Genomic DNA, 24,198 nt, shown 5'->3' with positions numbered 1-24,198 from the left:
ACTCCGTACCTAAGTAAACATCTAAGACTTCCCATTAAATTTTTCTTCAACCAAATAAAGTAATAAAAATAATAAGTGATCTTTCCGTAAAAAGAACAATCGCTAAAAATCGGACATGAAACATTATTCTTATTTAATAACCGAAACGTCACTTCGGATTTTCTCTTGTAAACCTCAACAACCTCATATTTATTTCAAGTATCAATTGCAAATGAGACTTGACGTATTTGGAAACGTAGATAGAAATTGTCGATTTTTCTGCCAACGAATTTCTTTCGGAAGGGATCTCTCAGCATTATCCTCGAGTTTTAGCGGCATTACTATTGGTTTAAATTAGCCTTCCGTTAAAAAATTGAGTACAATGTCGCCAGCAAATCCGCGTAAATCGGCTTAGATAAGGTGCAGTGGAACGGAACAACGTGGCGATTGTTATTTAACTATTTCCAAGTATTTTGAGTAAAAATACTGAGGAAGAAAACATACTTGAATATTCGGAATGGTTAGATTTAAACGTTATGATAACGTAACAGGTGCGGATATAAATATTTCACGTAATATTTACTGCAACAATTGACTTGGAGTTGACATTATAGTCCGGAGCCGAGTCATCCCCCGGCAGCGACTTTATTAAGGGGGTGCTCCACGACTCCCCCACGTTGTCATGGCAATGGGGAAGCCTTTGGTTGTTTGTACCGTAAACGACACGCCATGACAAAGAGGCGACGGTCGCCCAGATACTGTATCAGTCGCCAGAAAGGCCCCATTTAGCACCCTCCGATTTCAAGACTTCAACCAGAGCCTTTTGTTGGTTCTTATTTATGGTGTTTATTGAAAAAAATTTGCCGCCGCAGATATCAGCTCACATATTGATTCTGTTCTTAGGGGAAATACGGTTACCAATAAAATAACACGCGCGTTCCCATTTGCTGACGGAATGTTATTATACAGAGAAATATATAACGTACTTGGAATGGGAAGATGTTATGAATTTTACCCCAGAGTATCTAGCCGCACAAATCGGGAAAAGTTAAAAATAGCTTCAAGAGAACTTAAATTGCCACATTCTGATAAAAGTATACACAATACTCATACTTAAAATACACCCACTTTATAAAAATATCGCACTCGTATTTTAATCAATAATAATTGTAAATCTTCGCAAATTATTGTTTGTGGTGTGCGAGTAGCTGCTAGTTAGTTGTATAATTGCTATAGAACTTGGCTAGCATTCATCATTTTTAGTGCCTAAAATAATGCCCGTAAATTCAGGATCTTAGACAAGAGTAGAAAATTAGGACGCACAGTTCGTGCACAGACGTAAATTTATTTCGTTGTATATTTAGTTAAAAATGAATATTTTAAGATAAAGAATTTAAAAAAGTTATTGTACATTATCGAAGCAATTGTTTTTATATCTTTGAAATGTATAGTGTATAGTGCTGTAGGTGTGCAAATTTCAATTTATTATATCCAAAGAGAAGTGCAAACTACCGACTGAAATGCAAATTTACATTTTGTAGTACAAACTTGAAGCGCGAACCGATATTCTACCACAATAGTAATATGCTACAAGATTATTAATAAAGGAAATAACAAAACAAGCAACAACTTGCAACAATTAAAATTACAATACAAGATGCTTATTGATTTTAATGATTAGATTACGCTTACTAATAAAATGTATTTAAAAAAAAACTAGTCATTCTGGAACCTTTATATAAAATTTTTAAATGTAACAGAAACCATTCGATTCGGTACTGACTGCTTCTTCCAACTTAACATTCTTACTACAAAAATGCTTGCAAATAAAGAGAAACGGATTGAAGGTTTATTGAAATGGATAAAGGACGTAGAAAATGTCACATTTCCTTTATCAACAAAGCTTGACCTTGCCTAAATTATTTTGTAGAGAGACGGACAGACTGTTCCGTGGCTGACTGTTGTGCCAAAAAATATTCCCTTTCTTTGCTACACATTTATAAAATTACATACGTTTTCTGTTGAATTACACAAAGCAATTGTCCCGTTTTTTTAACATCATTACTTTTCACATTTTTCCAAGCCCGGCGCATCCACCATTTTCGATAAATAAAGTACAAATATAAGTGACAAAAAAGCCTCATATCGTCAAACACTTTTTCCAAAAGCAAAACGACGAACGAATATATAATTATCTAACTTTAGAGAAGTTTTTACATGTTCCTTTACTTGAATTGAAGAGATCAGCAATAAAATAACTTGAAAAGATCCTTTTTGTTGGAGAGAAATTAAAGCAACGTTTGAAGCGTATTGTACACAATTTTACTTAAATAGAAAAGTTTACCCAAGTGTTTTTTTTTAATATTAATTTGAAAAGTTTTCACTGTCAACTCGTACTGTAATAAAAATTTCATAATAATATTAAATGTTTTATTTAAAAAAATGGAAAAAGAATATAAGTAGATACTTTAATAGTAATTAGCGATACAGTTTTTTAAAAAATGAGCTGGAAAGTAATGCATATTGTGAATTTTTCTTCAGTTTTAGTTTCAAAATTGTAATTTTTTCTAAACCCCTTTCTCAATTGAAGTGCAACCGGACACGCTTATTTAATACTTGTTTTTTGTTTCAATCTTGCTAAAAATTTGAACGTGTTTGGCAAACCTAATTAAAAATTACCTAAAAATTTCAAATTTCACATGTTTTAGTAAGAATTTACAAGAACTGTTACCAGTACCGAATTTATTTCCCTTTTTGTGTTTACGTCTCCTAATTTCCTTGGAGGCGTTTTAAGCTGACATTTAATAAGATGTTTATTAAAATAATCCAAAAGCCGTATTTGTCAACACTTTTTTCTAAAATTACTACAAATGAATTTACTAGTGTTACTAAAAGTAGTTAAAATAAAACAGACTTTAGTTAGTTAAAGGCTATAGAAACCTTATTTCATTTCCTTTAAATCTTAAATCCATTAAGTATTTATAGAAGAACTAAATGCAAAATTAAAACTTCCCTTACTAAAATCAGATTTTTAATTGATTATTCAGCTAGCTTTATTTGCTGGTAATTATTCCATATGGATTAAACCACTTTTAAACACGTCAACAAACAAAATATCACGCAAAATTTGAATTGGCATTTTGTAAATTTACTTGCTCGGCAATTATTTCGTGTTAGGAGCTGTTTTATATGATTTCGGTGTCGCAAAGTAATTGATAAACGCATTATTATGGTATCGTATGAATTTACGACTGGTTTGTTACGTTGTAATTGAAGTCTCTAATTGAGAATTATTGCTGTCAGGTGAAGCTGGGATAGCTGCAGTGTAATAAGTTCTACTATAAGCACAGCTTTCCTGCTCTGTTCTGAATGGAAAAGCGTTCAATAGGAATACTGCAAGAGAACACTGAACAGTTTCTCCAGCGCGAGCTAATTGTTCTGGCTTCATTCAAGAGTGTCACCCTCGAACACAGAAAAGCTTACTTATTCGACACTTCCAAGTTTTATTATTCTATTATGTCAGTTTACTGCTCTTTGTAGGGAAGCAATCGAAGAATAAAACGTTTGCGAAAAACGTGTGGCTTTATGTGAACCTGTCCTTTAATTGGAAGTGCAATTATTTTTTATCCAAAGGGTGTTAAAATTTAATTGCGATTTTGAAGCGACTAAGGTGTTTCAGATACGATCTGGAACAATTAAGTTGTAATTTTATTGCCATTTGGCAATTTATGGGGCGGTGGAGCAGTTACCGTCGAATTTCATCTTTAAACTTATCGATTTTAACTAGAGTTCCTCTCTAATGAAGTGGTAGAATAGAAACCGCCGCTAAGAATTATGATTTGAGGGATTTACGAATGGTTTTAATATGCATCCTGTCGTAGCGTAATTGGTTTTGTTAACATAGAAGGATCTCTTTAATAGGACCGTCTAAAATTTACTGTAGTTTTTAATAATAACCTCTATCGCATTTAATGCATCAATTAAAACATGTTACCCTGCTCTTGGGTCGATGTTATTAACTTTCAGTGTTTATTCTTGTTTCCTAATAATAACTGATCTGTGGTTAAGTGAAGTTTTGTGTTTCCTTTCACGCCGTATACCTTTTGGCTCTAATTGGTACAAAAGCAAAGACAGGTTAGCACAGTTTATATTTCCCAAGAGGATCGCCGGATCCAAGGTTCACGAATAAAAATACTTTGACGGGCAGAAATAATAATCGATGGAAACCTTTAAATTTATTTTGCTTTCGCATTCCTTTAACAACAATAGACTAAAATGTGGAGAGATTCTCCCTTGTTATTTCTGCACATTTTATGTTTATATTCGCTCGCAAAATATGAAATTACTTTGAAGGAATTCTAAGATATTGAAGGTGTACTCAGAATGACAATATTTTCTTTCTGATATTAAGTATCCACTTTTTAGATGTGACTTTCCAGGTAATTTAAATTTTCATTTAGATGGAGCGCCGATAAAGTCAAACAAAGCACACATCGATCCATCGTTGACGCCAAGAAAATGCGACTAAATGAAAATTTTTACAAATTGAAATCAGAGAATCGTTTATGACTTTTCACCGGATAATATTCGCACTGAACTTTATTTCTCATCGACGCTCTCAGTTCTTGGTTTGTAGAATATTCAATAAAACATTTACTTATATGAAAAAGTTTTGTAAAATACATAAGCCTCAACATTTTTTTTTTCAACAAATAACCAAATATTGGTTTATAATTACAACCACTGAAAAAGAAAAATGTCAACAAAAATGCTCAAAGTTAAAGCACAAGCAATTAAAAATGTTAACATTAGTGGACTTTAATAATATTTATTTTTGACGAAAGTTATTATAGACAACAATCAGTCCAACTTTGAATACCTAAATAATTTGAAATTTTCGCTTAATATACGACCAGCCTTTGTTTGCATCATGTTGACATTCGAATCACACAATTCAACCAAATTTCGTCAGCGTTTCTCTCCACTCGAATATCCATAAATCAATAGACCTACCTTTCTCAAAGTCACTTAATTGGTACAAATTATTATGTATATGCGCCTCCTGCATTTATTTTACATTACACAAAACACAAAACGTCACTCATTTGTAGAAACTACATTTAAAATTTATAAAACAAAATATAATTATTCTCAGAAAATTACGACTATAACATAACATCAAAGTATAAATCTTATTTTGCACTTTATAATGTCTAGACAAAACTTGTGTTTCTTAGAATTTTAGGACAGGACTTCATCCTGTTTTGATTATAGTTAAAAGTTTTAATCATGACTGTTTCACCACTTTACGACATCAAATTATTATGGCTTACGCTATAAGAGAGTAATGTAGGTTTGATGGATCCATCACTATCGAAGTGGCAGCTTAAATGGTTATTTACATTTAAAAATAATACAGATAATAATGATTTTAATTTTTTGAAATAGCGTTTATTGCTTTGAGACACTACAAGGTTTAAAAAATGCCAAAAAATCTTAAGAGTGACCCTTTTTAAAAGGTTTCAGTGAGACTGCTAAACAGTTTTAATGCTTCCAAACAAAGTGCATGTCGAAAAATAATAGTCAACAAAGAATTTCTTATCAAAGAAAATAGGTTCACAGATTGAATAAACTTGAATTTTTTTTTTGTAATTTCTCAGACAACTTCTTTTATCTCTGAAAAAATTAAAATTTTTAATAAGGAATAAAATTATGTACCTTAAATATTATTATTCACAATCACCAATTAATAACCTTTTAAAGGTTGGGAAACACGTCATTATATTTCGTGAAGAGTAATAACATTACTTCTCTTGGGGAATCTTTTTTCAAATTGTCAAGTTACGCATAATATTTTCCTAAATAAGTATTCAATTGCTTCTGTAGCAGTTTTTCTTACTTCTGGAGGAGCGCACTACTCCATTTCAATAATATTATTATCAGATTCACACATTATTTTTTTTTTTTCATTTTTGAAGACAAATATTTGGAGACAAACAAATTCTCAATTAAACTAAGAAAGGTCAAACAAACTATACTTACATTTTAAAGATATACAGGGTGTGTGTGTGTTCTTATAGTTGAAAATTGATATAGTAATAGAAGAGTAAAAATAATGTAACTGAGATAAAAAACTCTTCCAATTGCCATAAGTAAAAAAAGTTCCATACATTTTAGTTACTGCAAAGTGACATATACATATATACAGATGTATAACATCATAATTTTGAAAGGTAACAAAAATGGCTAATTACGAAAATATACCTACGAGTACATATTATAATGACGTATAAAACCAACGACAAAATTTCGTGTTTCTAGTATATTTTAAATATGAATTATCCAGCGGTTTGCATAGCAGGAGTTGTATTATGAATGGTCACTTCTTACAAAAGGATGACATGCATTGTCCTGTAAAAGTAACGTCGGTAGTACTTGAAAAGAGATATGTCATGGAACGTGTGAAAATGTGTGCATGTGCACTTTCAAGCCGGATTATTCAAATCGGATTGGCGGCTGACATAGCTCCGGTAGAAATCCGAGCCTTCGTCAATCTGACAATGCTACCGTTAATACGAGCCATTTTCTCCTCAAAAATTCAAAGAGTAGTCAATGTTTAACCCTCGAAAGCCCCAAACCCTGTTAATGGAGTTAACAATGAACAGCGGAGAAATTCTCAAGGAAACCGCATCACTCATGGAAGGCGTTACTGTAACAGTCATTTAAATGCTATCTTAATATTACAGCTTCGGCCAAACTGATTATCAGTTTATCACTATGAGTTATGCGCACTTTCGCATTATTTGTTAAGCAAATACAGACGATAAACTCGCTTGACGTCAAGACAAATCAGGAACTGTTGCAAATGAAACTTTTCTCGGAAAAGCCAAGCATTAATATCTCGCGCGTCAAATCAATAAATTCCTCAAGCTACTTTCCATATCACCTCCAGATTTGCATTTAAAAGATTATTTTATTTGTAAGAGTTTCAGGTGAATTTGTGTTCATTTTTCCAAGTGGAGCTATATTAAAATTTTTATCCTATTAAAGCGCCTTATATTTGGGACCAGCGCCGCTTTCAGAAAATAAGTCCTGTTTTGAAAGGGACATAAAATGAGTTTGGCTTAAAATAGAATTCACAAACTGCCATCCGTTATTCTTCTGTATTGCCCCAAGGGCGAACTTGTGCCCGTCCACCGTGTTTCTCATAATTGAAAACCTGACTGGGGAATTAACACTTAAATCTATTGCAGAATTTTAATGGACAATATTTTAAAGGATTACTTAGTATTCATCCCGGGAAAAGTCTTAATTAATTCAATAAACTTACAAGAGCGCCTCTCTGAAAGCCTCTGCACTTCTATTTAAAATTTTTACAAAGCGAACTCATTACTGCATCCTCAGTTTACCAACACGTAAGCGACGCATACTGCCTTATTACTTCCACTTTAGGGCCAATAATTCCGCCATAAGTACCCTTTACTTAGCCGACTGAAGCTCGAAGCACATTCTTTGTGATGCAAAATTAGAAAGAAAAATCGAAAATTGCAGCGCTCGTTTGATTACATGAAATTTGAAACGATCGACTTGCTCTAAACAGCGAACGTAATACGAATTTTTGCAACGGACCCTATATTTTATATTAATATTAAGAAGTTCAAAGTCAATATTGATATGGCAGAGTCGAAGAAAATTTAATTATGTAAAGACGGCTATAAAATTTAATTACATGTTCGGAAATTATGAAAGCTTTCCCTTAGAGAAAATCAGCGGAACTTAAAATTCTTGATCAAAAATAAATTATCAGGAACAATAATTAATCTGATGCCATAACCTGTCAAAAATTAAGATGCACTTTATCAATAACTTTCAGGTAATTTGCCAAGTTTTGGTCAGCCATAAGCAAAAACACTGAAAATAACTGAAAAAATTAATAAATTACAAAATAAATTCAAAATCTAAGTCTATACTTTTGCAACAACGTTGATATCAAGAGCTATTTATTTCTACATTTCACATTCACTAAATGTTTTTGATTTCAAAAAATTAAACCACTAATAAATTTACCAAAAAAAAAAGAGAAAAACATTTAGGAAAATTTCCAAATTTATTGCAGCTAATAATACAGGACAATAGGCTACAAAAATATAGAAAATGTGTGTAGGGCTGAAAATATTCATTTCAAGATTAGTTTTGAGGTAATGATAATGAATTTTCCTACGACCATATACGAAACTAGATCATAACGCACAATTACATATGCGCGAAAATTGGCAATATCGTACGAGGTCAAAAACCTGTGCGATTTGTTTTCGCACTGTGTGTTATAAATCTAACGCACAATTCACACTCGAATGTTTTGTATTTTTTTCATTCAACGTATTCAACGTATTTTCGTATCCATTATAAAAAATAAATCGTTATGAAAAAAAAAATATGTTCCTAAGAAAAAAATTATTTATGGTCGTAGGAAAAATAGTGTACAAAACTTGTAGGAAAGTGTCTAACGCATTCGCGGTATTGCCTACACTCGGCTAACACCTCCTACACAACTTTCCCGCTTGTGCGTTATTTATCACTTTCCGTGCTCGTTATGTAATATACTAATATCAGTTTAACAAGAATTAATCTTTTCTAATGCTACAAAATTTCCAAGAGATTTCTATTTATTTTCAGTCAGAGAAAATTGTTTTGCTTTAACCCTACACAGGGCTATTTTATTTCTCCTTCAAATCGTAAACCGAATTAGAATTTGGTTCCACCCACTCTTGACTCAATTAAATACTGGTTTACAACAAAGTTTAAAGAAAACTAATTTTCTATGTCTTTAACCAGATTTTGCACACACATCGTGAACTTTGCGTCTCTTTCGTGGACCTGCTAAAAGAAACTGTTGATTCAGCAAACCGCGTTGGCAAAAAATCAAAATTTATGCTCTTTATCCTTCCGCCTTTACCTTTATTAAATTTTATTTTATACAGTCAAGGATATTAAAATTTGTGTAGGTTCTATAATAGAGTCGGAAGCAATTTTGAGAGATTGTAAATGACGATTGGATAGGTTCAATTTGTTCCTAGTAGATTTTCCTTGTCGCTATCTAAATTTTATTCCATAACATCAGAAAGCCAATAATGTGCGATACGTAATAACTTGGACGTAAAATGAACCACACAATCTCAACTGACCGGCAATAAAGGCAGTGAAGCTGCGATAAAAGTTTAGAATCGCGTTGTTTCAAATCATAACACCATAGATCGCAACCAATCAGGAATAAACCGATATGGCTTAGTTAAATTGACCAGAAATATAAAGACGGCGGTAGTGCTGCTTCTGGTAATCGCCTTTTCTAAAGCGCTGTGATTTACTGTTCACATCACATGCTGTTTATGTAACCTTTGTCTGCAACAATGCGATCTATATTGGATGAAAAATAACAGCTTAAATTTGATAAACGATTTGCCTCACCATAAACAGAATGAATTGAGAATGGGAGACCTCTCGGGGGTGCATAATTTAATACTGTTTTAACATTCTTTGAAAAAATAACAATTCCATGTTATTATAATACTTTTTACGGTCTTATTAATATTAAAATGCTCCTCTCACTTTTGCTTCATAAAGCTGACAAGGTCAAAGTAAGCTGAATTTTACTTCGAAAACTCTGCGAAAACAAGCTGCGTCTCCTCTTTTTTTGCTAACTGAGCAAATGGAATTCTAAAATTTAGTACTACAGAGTTTTAAAGAATCTTATGTTAATCATAAGTATTATGTGTACTACATTGTTTACCTACACGTGGTTAGAGCCACTAGGGAGCAAAGAGTCGTTTAGTACGAAATAAAGCATTCGTCACCTGTAACAGATTATTATTGATAACAGAAATAGTGGATATTTGCATCATGTTGAAAAAATCGCACGCTTTTGTTGCATTATTTCAAAAACTGTGAAAATCACATAGCTGTGTTTGTTTTTCGTAAACAACAAACAATATTTTTGCATGGTATCAATTTTCTGCAAATATCAAATTAGTCATACACGAGCCTATAAACAAGATATTAATTAGGATATGGAGTGACAGTAACTGTTGACAATATGAGTATGAGGTTCCACGTATAAATAATTTATAAAGTTGGTGGCACATAACAAGCTTTTGCAACACAAATATAAATTATTTACCATAGCAAACTGAAACAGAGCATTTGTGCGTACAATTATGTTAAAATTTTGGTTCTGTGAGTTGAAATCTATGCGGATGCAAAAAGCAGTATTGATTCGAGTAACTCTAAACGAGGTGGTAATTTGAAGACATAAAGAATGATCAATAACAAAGATGATTCATGATATTCCAATCAGTCTTCTAGCTTTTGCAACGTCATCCCTGAAAGCTAGGGTCGCTGAATGGAGGCTTGGCGAAATACTATTGATTTAAAAATGAGAATTTTTTACTGGTATAAAATTGTGGATAATTATTTTGTCAGATTGTTGAAATTTGAAACTTGAAACGCTTTTGGAAAAATGCAGGTACACCATTAATGAGAGGGTAAATTCAGTTAATTAAAATTGTGTCAAATTTTGTGAACTTGATGCTCGGTTCATAAATTATTCAAGTTAACATCGCTTTTACATTAGTACACACAAGTGATGAAACCCCAAAACAAGGAAGAGATAAATGGTTTTCGTCGTGTAAGTCAGTTTAGATGAATAAATCACAATTTTCGGGCCAACTAAAATATCGATGTGATATCGTAAATATAGGTGGAAATAGACGGGCCATAATCTGTTTTATGTGAGAACAAACAATGCTTTACACATAAAGAACATCGTTGTTCTGTAACATCCGGCTCCACAGTCGTATATATTGGACTCTAATACGACTACCATCAATAATTCACGCCGATAAATTATTACATTCAAGATTGCGGCTCGTGTCGTGACACTCCTTTGTACTCCATGTCACCGTACATGTGCTTTTCCTAATGCATTTTTTTACATATGACATCAACGATTCTAGTTCGATGGCTGTTTAAGTGTGAGTTTAAAGCTTATTTGTCCGTGGAGCACCACTGACTAAATAAATTATACATATAGTACCAAATACAATTTTAACTGATTTGCTTTGCCTAGCAAATTACAACGTATTTGTTCAAGATGTTGGCATTTGATGTTTGGATACGGAAAGTGCGCACATTTCAGCCTTATTCCATTAAATTATTAAATGAGTTATTAGCAGCAATACATACACAGAGCCGTAATTAAATGTGCGACAATAATTTGGAAACTGTTTAAACCAGAAATAGACATGTATATTGGAACATCCAATATTGAAATGTATGCTATAACTTATTTACTTATTAAAAATATCATCTTTGGAAACAGAACACAATAGATTTTAATAAAAAGAATATAATTTCATATATTACTTGTAAAACCTATTTCAAAAAAACAATTAAAATAAATGCAAGATTTGAACTTAATTGAGAAATAAGCAAAAGTATATTAATGGTAAGAAAATGTTGGTTTCACCAAAAAACTTTAGACCACTGTACATAAAAAAAATAATTCCTGCGATTATTGTTTAAAAACTATTTTCGCCTGCTTAGTTTTGGTTTTATACAGTTTATATCTTTTTACCTTTTACCTCAATTAAAGTAGGTAGGTAGATATCTTGTTTATCATTGTGTTAATTAATCTGTAATGCATTTTTTATTTATTAACAGTGAAAGTAACTATGTAAAGTGGATTTTTCATGACTGTAAAATGAATAATAAAAAACTAACCGAACTTGACATTTAATAGAAAAAGCACAATAAACTTATAACAATAGATAGTTTTTGAATATTCTTGACCTTAGTGCTATAAAAAAATCTTTATTTTGATATGAGATAAAAACAAATAACGATTTATGTTGTGATTAATATTGTTGCTTTTATACATTTTCTGTTAAACTTACTACTAAAACAACCTTACGTCTTTTAAAACATTTTGAGAAAGGATTTTTACGTTACAGAATGGTTGAAATAACAGATTCCAGAGTGAATCGTTACCAAATTTGTCCAATATGTTCATGATAACAAACAAATTGTGAAATGGTTTTTCATGAGTAACCATCAATAAGTTCTGCTGAATACGTACTATGAGTATTTACTTTAAAATTTTAGAGTCCAAGATTGTCAAGCTGGGTCATCTTAAAATCTGGTATAATAGAGCGAGTATTGAAGTAGAATCTCCAGTGAAAAGAAAGGAAGAAATAAAGTTCTCAGTATTATGTTCCAAAACACTTTTGCTGTTTTGTCCACAAACAAGCCGAAGTGCGTGTAACATAATCGATGTTAAGTGAATTTAAAGTGGTGTGTAAATTGATCTATCTAGTATTTGTTGGGAACACACTGAAAGAATCTTCTAAACACAATACGACGCGAGTTAACTTAAGCCGTGCTTTTCACGTCCATCGAATCTTTCCGATAAAACCAAACTTCTTGGATGCACGTCAATGTGACATGACGTAGATGATGAAAGATGATAGGAAGAAAGCAAGCAAGCAAGGGCAGATATTTAATACGGGTCCATTAGAGTCTCTGTTATCGGGCGCTGCGCTGCCCTCAATACGGACCAGGGCTCAAATATTGTCTCGTGAGCGATGGACGACAGGGTCTGACGCCTAACTATAAAAACGATATCCCTCTAGCAGGGCTCCTTCGTCTCACCCGACAATATTGGATAGCAACTAAAAAAGATAACAATAGATATTCGATTTCTCAAAACGATTTTTCGCAGCTGAATAAATCCACGGTACGCTTTTTATCGCGATTTCTCAACAGTCGAGTTTTAAACGACTAATGTGATCACGGTACAATCAACCCTTATTCGAAAATACAGTTTCTCTTATTTTTCAAACTTAATGAACCGTGAACACATAAAGCAATTTTTACGCGAAAATTTAATACGCTTTAAGACGACATTAGCAGAAAATAGTCACAAGTTTATGACACATTGGATGTACAACATTATTTCATTTTATTTTTATGCAAAATATACGCTCTTCTATATACAGTATCTCCCCGGATTGAGATAACAAAAAGAATTTTTTTTATCTTTAATTCTACGCCTAAACTGCAAAGGAAAATCATTTTTTGCTTTACCTGAAACGCGCAAATCTGTAATTAAAACTTCGTTATTCTAATAATAATTGAAGGGGTTAGTACAAAATCGGGAAGAGCCACAGTCACGAGTATTTTCTAAATGATTTGTAGAGGTTATTGTCTAAGTTACTGCATTTATAAAAAAACCTAAGAGTTATAATATCAAAATATAATTTCATAGATTTTTCTGAAACTCAAAGACCCATTTCTCAATAATTTGATTATATGCAAAATAGTTTGCCGTTCCAGAACATTTTTTAGATATTTTATTTAAAAAAATCAAACAAAAATCAGTCGCACAGAAAATGTTAAACGTTAAGGACTTGCCGATCTTAGACAATAATTGGAATCGTCGCTTCGCTCCTACTCTAAACAATTGTTTTCGATCGGTAAAATGTCCTTACCGCTATTGCTTTATTAAGACTAAACAGCTAATAAACAATTCTTTTAATAATAAAAATAATTACACACTCAATTATTTAATATCATTTTTATCAAGAATTAGAGGAAGTATTTATAAGTAATAAGTAGTTTTAATCAAATTTTTACAAGAGACAATGTAAGATTTAAATCTCTTTTTTTAGTTAATTTTTATAAGTCTATTTTGTTTTGTAAGTAACTCAAAATAAATACATACATATGTAAATAAGTTTTGTTCAACAAGTGCCATTTAAACTCACATTTAAGCTTAGCTCACATATTGCTTTTTAAAGAATTCATAAGTTTTCTATCTTTTTTAAAGGACAAACATAAACCTCTAATGTACTTCTGCAATAAAGATACAAAATAAAACTACCACAATAACAATAATTACAACTAATTGTCTATAATTTAGATTTGAAGTACAAATTTATATTCTTAAATACATTTAGCATGTTTAGAAATTCAAGAAAAAAGTAATTAGAAATAAAATAGAAAGAAATAAACATAGTTCATGATGATTTGACAAAAAATGCTTGCAAAAATATAGGTATGTTATAAAAGTGGGGGGACCCGGGGGGATCCTTTCACTAGCAAAAACGTTATAATATAATAATAATATTTGTATTTGTAAAATAAAGGAGGTAAAAGCGTTTAAATTCATCATATGAAAGTTGATTAATATATATAATTTTCTGTGTCCACTACTTTGTGCAGAAATAATTTGAAGAAAATTGTTATACCAATATCCATCCTCGTCAATGTTTTTATTACCAATACTTATCCGTCAGCGTAAACTGACTACACTAACAACACTATCATTACCCTTTTCCCGGATATACCGTTACAATTGATGAAACGGCAATATCGCTGCATCTTTATCCCCTATCCTGAAACCTGATCGATGCGCACCTTTAACACAAGAATTGTCCTGTGGCAATCGCGTTATTAATGGAACTGTCCAAAGAGGAATGGAGCAATATTTGTGCGTCTTGTTTTGGCGTGATATTTTTCAGAAAAATATATTGACTCGTTTTCTTCGCGTGTATGGACGCAACGGTATATTCCATGAATCACAATCAATAACGGTGATAACAAAGAAAGGCTACCGTTATAAAAGTCCATCGGGCGTACGTAATTAAGAAAAAGAAAACCGTCTTTGTGCTTTCTTCCAGTAAACCAAGCCAAAAAATCATCTTCCACCCTTAAATGCTTGACGGGTTTGAAGTTCGCGGAGGCAACGTAACTTATCCATAAGGAGCATCAATCTTCAGCTATCGAACACGACAGCCCCCGTCCTCCCCCTATATCTCAACTCTCCACGTGAAACTGCCTAGCTGAAATCCCGAGCCGTGTAAGACATGACATTATTTTACTCTTGCTGAATTTCAATCAGATTTCAAAGACGCTCTGAACTTGTCAGGCCGGTAAATAGTTGCTCGAAACAACGGAGTGACGCACCAATATCGCAAGAAACTTCCGCAAAAATCAAAGCACAGACGTCATTGTTGCATTAGAGGTTATTCCAATACACCAAACATGACTTTTTTGAGGAAGCAAACGAATAGCGAAGTAACATTTTATGATGTTAACAAAACTCGCGAGCGTGATGACCTGACAGCTACATCATCGTTCTTAGCAATTTCTTTTTTATGCCCTTGGAACATCAGCGAAAAGCAATTTTACTACCGGAAAACTAAAAATGTGTTGCGCATTTTACAAACACTTACTTTTTATATAAAAAATTGTTTCATGACTTTACATTAATTTTCATTTTTGCATATACCATTGTTTGACATCGGACAAATCAAACAGTTTCATTCCGTTTAAAATTCAGTTTTATGTATATCATGCTCTGTTTTCATTTATTTTATGTCTACTCAATTGGAGGACTGTGACGCAGAATGACGTGTGTGAAAACACAGTTTGGTACCAAAATACCACAGCACTAACACTGTCTATTTTATTAGCGAGAGGCAGTGAGGGCACGCCAAGTGCGGTTTCACTGCGTTAAGTAGTTATTTAGTCTTATGGTGAAGAGTTTTAGTAAATAACGGAATATAGGATGCGGGCATTTACTCAACTTGTAACAAAGTGTGCAAAATGAAAACGCAAACACAATGAGGTTTAAACTTTTTTATTCATTTTTGCGATTCTGCATAGAATCTTAAGAACACATAATGGGTGTTTCTTTAAGTTAGTGTCAAAGCTAGCCATGAATTTGTAAATGTGAACAAACCATCGAATTGAAAGTTATAAGTAAGGCTAGGATCATATGCAAAATACATAATTTGTTATTAAGAGACTAACAAAATTGTAAGTTTTCTATGCATATCTAATGTTTTTGGATTAAAATAACCCAAATAAAAAATGCACATTTTGCATATTTTGGCAACCTCGTGCATATTTTACAAAATATTGCATATTTTCTACAAATTACAATCTTCCGATTAAAAATTTCAGTCAATTCGTAAGGCGAACACAAAGAATTAGTATCCTGTTGAGTGTTTCCTTTTCAAATTCGTTTTATATATAAAGTATGAAACCAAGCGGTTTTTTTTCAATTCATTTACCTCCAGAAAGTAATAATTAATATAAATTAAAGTAATATAAAAAATGTGATCGTATTTCGAGAACGAAATTTTGTTTTGTTTTTGAGTTATGCGATCTTTGTTGTCAAAATTGCAATTTATCTAAAAAAAATTTTTTTTAATTCAATATAAAGTAAATAATCCTTTAGATCATAACTTCCGGGAGAAAAATGTTTTTTTAGTGGGTTGCCACTTAAAAAAAATATTTTTGTAGAACTCAAAAATAAAAGAAAGTTTCGAAAAAATGTATTCTTGATAAAACATCACATTTTTATAGCACTTTATCAATTAGTTGTTCCAAACAATAAATAGCTTAAGCAAAAAACGTTTGCTTTCTTACTTTCTATTCACCTGGGACGGTTATAATCCTATTCTGATATAAGTAGTTGCCTGCAAATGAATTTTAGTGAAATTGTTTAAAATGATTTGAAAATTACAGATTTCTTAGAAATGCTTAATTACTAGGTTATTAAAATGGCTTGTCTGAGGCAAAACCAATTGATTTATTCTCTTTTGTTCATCGTGTGCAGTTCTAGATAGAGTTTAGTGTAAACGAAGATAAAAATTTATCCCAACTTGGATTTTTTTTTTGTTAAAAGTTTTGCATATCGATGCATATTTGGCATAATATCTTTAATATGAGTAATTTACAAATTTTTCGTGCATACGAGTATAATCCGAGCATTAGTTATAAGTTTATTAATCCAATATTAAAGCAGACTGTCGAGCGTATTAGAAACTGTGATCCGTTCACAACAAACTCATAGTCATTGTTAACTAGTCGCCAATTTAAAAAAAAATACCTGTTATTATCTCATAGATTACAATCTTGTAACACTTGAAACTGATATCAAATCCTGTTGGATTCGAAAATGTTAAACGGAAACTATAAGGGGCTCGTGGCTTTTACGCTCACCCTCTTTTAGACATCACACTATCTGGTTTGCAAATGTTTTGTTGAAATTATCGAGGGCTTCGCCCCCGAGTAGAGCTTACACTATCAGAATTTCTCAAAATTTACAGAAGGCGAGCGTCAAGCTCGCTGCTTTGCCCTCAAGTAAAACTCAACTATCAAATTTTATCGAAATTAATAGTGGACTGGCGGCTTTGCCGCTCGCCCCCTTCTAGACCTCACACTATCTGATTCGCAAATGTTTTGTCAAAATTATCGGAGACTTCGCTTCCGAGTTAAACTCACACTATCAAATTAATTGCCTAATTATTCTAGTCACATGACCATTTATGAATGCACTGTATCTATAGCCTGTTTTTTCATTATATGCGTGTAGATCAATTAATAATTTGAAAGACGTACTTATGGCAATCTCTTTTCAACATTTGTAAACAGCCTCGATGCTCTGTCGCTGCGTATTTATGTAAAGTCGGTCACGCTATTTATCTCACTTTAACAAATGCGATTAAAGTAACGCAGGGCTAGTGACGTACGTCAAAGTACCCTATTGTGAAATAGGTCATTTGTAATTTTATTTTTAATGGGGAAAATTGTTTTGAGACTAATATTTATATCCTCTATATCATCATAACAATTGTAATTCAAACGCTATAAAAACCTAATGCCAGGGAGAAACTTTAATTTTTGACTTTCGTACCAAAATGTCAAAAGTTGTCAAATGCCAAAAACAGACCGAGGTTATGTCGTGTTTTTGATTGGCACTTCTGCCACCAGCAAATAATAAAAAAATGGACTTTATATCTTTACCCAATAAAATTCAGTTTTTATAATTAATTTTACCAAAATAAGATTTGGCAAATAGTTAGAATTACAATCCCAGTGCAACAATCTCTTTAATTGTGATTAGATTAAATGTCGTCGACTTATCTTGAATGAAAATCAAAACGCTTCGCTACATTGTGCACCTCCGGTAGTCCTCAATTAAAACCACAACAACAAACCAAACGGCGCATCTCGCCGTAAAGGCAAGCTGACGCCGAGCGTCGCGGCGTTAATGACGACTCTACGTATGTGGCAAGTTGATGTGAGGTGTCGCGTGACAATGTTGCCGTGGTTACCTGATGCTGTAGCAGTTGGCCTTTGAGCGGAGGCGACTGCTGGCGTCCGTTGCCGCCATTTGCCTTTTTGCCGCCAACGTCCTCCTTTGTAACGCCGTTTCTTGTCGACGCTTTTATATCTATCCCAGCGTCTTGGCTTTGTTTCCTCGAATGACTTCGCTCTGGTAGCTATCTTCTGTATGGTCCTCTAATTTTATTGCACAAACATAATTAAGAAATTTATGTCTCGAGCAGAGGCAGATAACGATGCCTGAAGTATGCAAATAGTTCGGTGTACACACGTTGAGGGCAATTAATTAAGGGCTTCTGCATGTTTTAATGAAGCACTTGTCTCTGGGCTGCGAGACCATTCTTGTCAACCCATTTTTGATATTGCTTATTTTAAACGGCCACAACAAAGCGCCCACAAACAGTCACACCAGATAATCCTAAATAAATATAACTAATAAAGCGTAACAAAAAATAGAGGTGCTTTGAGGAACTGCACTTATTGCTTAAAACCAATTTTCTTTCTTAAAACTTCATTCAATATAACATTTGTGAACATAAATTTTTAGTTGTTGCTTGTTTTTGAATTTGATACTTAACTTTAACTCAAAACAGTGACAAACTAGCCTTAATAAACATTTTACAAAATTATTTTTTAATAACTACTACTTCCTTCTTAATTTATAATTATTTAATGTTGCCAACTTAATTTCAGAGTCACAGGCTACTTTGTTTGAATATTGTGTTTAAAAAAAATCTTATTTTTTCTTAGTTGTGAACTGCTTATCTGCTGCTTATCTTTAATTATACAATCATGCTTTAAATTAACACAAAGACCCAATATAAGTTATCAATTCTGTGAAGTACCTTTATACTACCTATTACTTTTGGATCTAGTTCGACAATCTTTGTTTTTACAATATAAAAAATAAATAATAAATAAATAACGTAATTTCAAACTTTTAAGCAGATCTGAATCTTAAATTGAATAATTAAAGAAACAGAACTACTAACTTTAATATTCCAGAATGGTTAGGGTAAAATAGACTGCATAAAAATTAGGATATAAAAAGGAACACATAGTGTTTTGTCAACGGTCTCTACACCAGAATTAATTCGTAAGAATCATAAATACCGCTTGAAATATTACATTGCTGCGTTAATCATAGATCATTAAAAGCGCCCAAGCTGTTGACATTCAAAACGATTTATGAAGGGTTGGCTTTTCCCACGCAAACATATTAAATAAATAGCTAAATCCACTATTAAAATTATAGGACTAGTTGCGTGCATTTTGCACAACATCATGTAATTAGATTGATGAATGCCGAGCAATTAATCAAGGTGATAAGATCACACTTAGAGTGTATTGAACATGGGACCTCAAAGCATTTGCGGGGGCTTAAGCGATGCTTCATTGAACATTATGAAGTATATGACAGTGGACAGACTGATTTTACATGCATTGATCTGACCTCGGGTCGTCAGAAGACTAGCATACATATTTGTTACTCGTTTGAGTATAAACTTTAGTTTGTCCTGTTATTCTTGGATTTAATTAAAATTAAAACACAAACACATTCCCGGCACATCCACCATTTTTGCTAAACCCAAAAGTTTCTTTATAATCGTAGTCATCAAATCAAAATAAAGTTCTCACTTTTAATTGCAATCAAATAGGGCGTATTCACTTAGAAATCGTTTAACCTTTCCTTGGAGTAAACAACCACCTGCGCTGTATAATAAACATTTATGTAAATTCGATAGGGCTATATTTTACTTGTCCGGCACACCGTGGCTTGAATAAAGGAAAGTGTGTAGTTATGGCGGAGGAGTTTAAAGCGTGATGATTTATTTCCGTCGCATAAATTACCATCGGAGCGTGTATACATTTTTATAATGGGCCAGCATAATCCCGCAATCTGTCAGTTGGAAGAAGACACCTAATTCCTAATTGACGGCGACAGAGCGTCATCTGTTATCTTTTTATCCGCGTCTACAGAACACTCATTGAATATTTGAAAATGCAGGCAAGACCCCAATGACAGGTGTTGATGTCGAGGTTTAAGTGATGCTAGCTTTAAAGCCGTATTGAGCGTAGCAAATTTGCAAAATATTGATTTTATTGAATTTAGCGCAAACGATCTCAAATGTAATCTGATGGTTTCAACACCGCATTTATCATTTTAAATGGGTTACGATTAAATTACACAGTAGTATGTATAACAATAAAAAGGAAATTATAGCTTTGAAATATCTATATTTAGTTTGCGTGTTTAAGTGAAATAAAAATATTTTCGATAATTGAATGTAAGAAACCATCCAATTACTTTTTCAGAAGAATTTCATTTGTAATAAACATTCAGGCATTGTTCCAAATTTTTGTAAAATTAGTACCAGACTAGCACATTTATCACATTTACACGAACTCTATTATTCCATATGGAAATTTTTATTGCAATTTTTTATTTAAATATGTTAGTTAAATTAACTGCAAAATTTATCGCACAAAATTGAACATCTAAATAATTAACAAACTGGAATCAGTTATTCGATTAAAAATTCAAAAACTTTAGTTAAGCCGATTTTTTACACACAGTTGACAAAATAATAATTTACACTTTATGTAAGTACCTAGAATTTTATAATTGCAATTTAACTTTGTTTCTTCAATCAAGCTCGCACAGGTCTCTGCCTATAATAAATCTGTCTCTATGCACTGTTACGTTTTATGATTTAATAATTTGAAAAATGATTAAAAATTCTTATTGACATAATTATAATAAGTACCCAAACTGTTAAGACTTTTTTGTCTTTACCTACTGAGGCGATTTTTACAAATATTGTAGTGAGACCTAAAATAATATATAATTTTAAGTGGTGATCTTCGAGTATGTAAACATTTTCTAAAGTTGTAAAGTTACAAATAAAGCACAATAAAATCAGGCTAAAACTGGCACATAAATAATATTGTTGCGACGACGATCTCGCTCTGCAAGTGTTTTCTTACGTAGAGTTAAAACATAAACTTTTACGTAACACTGCCACTTTCTCAAACGCTAAAATAAATGTATTTTTATTTATAAAGAGGCTACTTACTATCCTTCTTGAGTAATATACGTCATTATCACAAATTTAAATTTTAAAATTAAACTTGGTGCATTATTATAATTGGAAATATTTAATGTCTAAATATCTGCAGAGTTTCAATTTAAATCTCTAAAATAAACTCACCTAAATGTCCATTTAAGAGCTCTTTGATCTCTTAGACGGTACCGTCTTAGTTAAACCTTTGAAGTAACGTACAATTGTAATAATTACGTCATGTGTTAATTATGATAAATTTTGTTAAATTCATTTTTTCCAACACTAATATCTTACACTGTTTCTATGGTGCATTTAAACTTATCTCTTACGTATCTCAACGTATTTTATAATACATAAAATCTTGGCATTTTTTAAATTTATTTTGACAGTTTCTGAATTTACAAAATTTCTGATCTAATATTAGTGTTAAAAATTTTTTTGAAGACAATACAAATTTTATAGTTTAAAAATCTCGATCTAATAAGTCGTAATAGCTATTAATTAATACAACTAGACTTTTATAGACAGTTTAAAAATCGAGGTTGTAGTTTAAATTCGAGCGACCAAAGGGAACCAGAATTTAATAGGCTGAAATTTTTAAACTATAAAACTTGTGTTGTCTTTTTTTTGCAACACTAATATTAATTTTTCTAAATTCAGAAATTATTATAAAGAAGTATGTCAAAATAATGTCAAAATTGACAAAAAACATGCCTCAGCGTATCTTATGGACTTATAAGATACGTTGCTATTGACAACGTACTTTATAGATGAAGCGTATTTTAACGGCAACATAACAAGCAAGCTTAAATGCACCATAGAAAAGTATAAGGTACCTATTAGTGTTGCAAAAAATATTTAAAATGCCTAGAACGGGACATTCTAGAATGTCCCGTTCTAGGGACAACATTCGAGAATATTAAACACCAAAAGATGCTCAAGTTTACGTGTAAGACAAAATTATAATTGTGAACTTTAAAGCGTTTTGTTTTTTAACCATAAAAAATATTATTTAGAAAAATTTAATTAAAGGTTTGCATCCACCATGATTGCATGACATGTATAATGTTTATTTAAAATTTAACTTTAATTATTAGCATTTCATATAGGTAATAAACACATATTTATTTAGTTCAATTTCTAAATGTGGCCAAGTATAGTTTGCATTTTTTGATGAAAGAGATTAGTCTTACGCTTACACTAAAAAGCTTGTTAGCGATCTTCCATTTTCATAATGGTTTTGTAATATCGCTAATGAAATCATAATTCTTTTCTTACAGGTCGCGTGCCTTCATGTTCCGTTGGCTGAAATTTCATCGATTCGTTTCAACAATTTACCATCGCGCATCGCCAAAGAAAGTCAGGTAAAAAATTCTGGTTAAACAAAAATGACATTCTACTGCAAAAATTTACTTATAATATGAACAAATATTGTTTGGAGAACTACGTTTGACAGTATAAAACCGAATTACCTATCTCTTTGAAAGATATTAATTTTCAGTGAAGAGTTTTTTTTGTTAGCAGTAAAAAGTTTCAAGTGTGCCACTGAATTTAAGATCCAGTTATTGCAATACAGGATTCGATATAAATTTGAGCCAATAATTAACTTTTAAACTGTTTTAATTGTTATAGCGTTTGAGAAATAAACACGACAGTTTTTGTTTACTACCAATAAAAGTCAAACCTTATTTAGTGTATATTATTCGAGAGTGAGTTTTTATTTGTTGGCAAAATAACTAGATAAACAGTGGTGTATCAAATTACCTCTTGTAATTTAATAATTAACATTAATTAAACAGCGTTGGTAAATACTAATTCAGTAAAAGCGTCGTTTGTTGATACAACCTTAATAAATTTTATACAAACACAATCTCTTTCCTAAATATTTGTCATCATAAAATTGATACAAGCAGCCATCTTTTTATAAAATCATGAATTTGTGAAGGCAAATTTTCAAACATTTTTGTCAGCTCGTATCTAACAAACTTTCCCATAGTATGGAAAACACTTTTTATCTCTTGAATTTGAAATTTATAAAGTGTTTCTCTTAAACATAATAGTCAGTAGTTTTATTCTGTAAACAAGAAGGCAAACCTACAAGACTTAAAATAAAACATAACCACTAAATTATTTTTAAATAATTTAAATTTTTGCGTAACTAGACAAGCTATTGAGAAGCAGTGTAATTTCAGGCTTGCAAGTTTATAATTGCAGGTTTATCAAAACTTATCATCAGATGCGGTATAAATAGCAAAGTTGTATCGATTGATCCGTGTTTTCAAGCACGCTGTTATTTGAGCGACTAAATGTAGCAACTTGAAGAATATAAGTTTGTCATTCGCTTGTATTATTATCCAGGAACAATTTGCAAAGAAAAATATTGATAACACAGCCAGAAAAAAGTGATTGATATTAGATCCTTTAAAATGTCAGATACAAAATACGCGATGAATATTTATTTTATTGGTGGTGTATTCGTAGCAGATAGGAGTTATATTGTCCAGTGGAGCATTTTATAAAAGCTATTTCCCTCCTCCGTTTAAGCCGGATCCGACCGACACGGCAACAATGTTTCACACATGACTAGAAGCGGAAATATGCACCCTTCCAGCTACATCTTGTCTAGTACCATTTTCCGTTACCGTCCTCACACTCTTTAGATCTTTTCTACTCTCCGCGGACCTCCTACAACATATAAATATGGATTTTACATCGTTTTCACACTATATGCTTTACCTCTTTCATCTTTTATATTTGGTTGTTTATGAAACTCGTAAATAAAGAAAACACAAAAATAAAATCCTTTGTTTGTTGCAAAATTTCATAATAAACGTTTGATAAATGACAGCAGTAAAAAGTCCAAAGTGAATTGAATAAGTCATAGCAAGCGAATTTCTGCTTTGATCTTATCCGACTGCAAATATAGATATTTATGATTTAAAATAGAATTTAATCTTTGAAAAAT

Source organism: Tribolium madens, unplaced genomic scaffold (genome assembly GCF_015345945.1).
Source record: "Tribolium madens isolate multiple individuals breed KSU strain unplaced genomic scaffold, Tmad_KSU_1.1 Scaffold_97;HRSCAF=244;Tcas5.2_LG3a, whole genome shotgun sequence".
NCBI lineage: Eukaryota > Metazoa > Arthropoda > Insecta > Coleoptera > Tenebrionidae > Tribolium > Tribolium madens.
Note: the sequence above shows the minus strand (reverse complement) of the source record.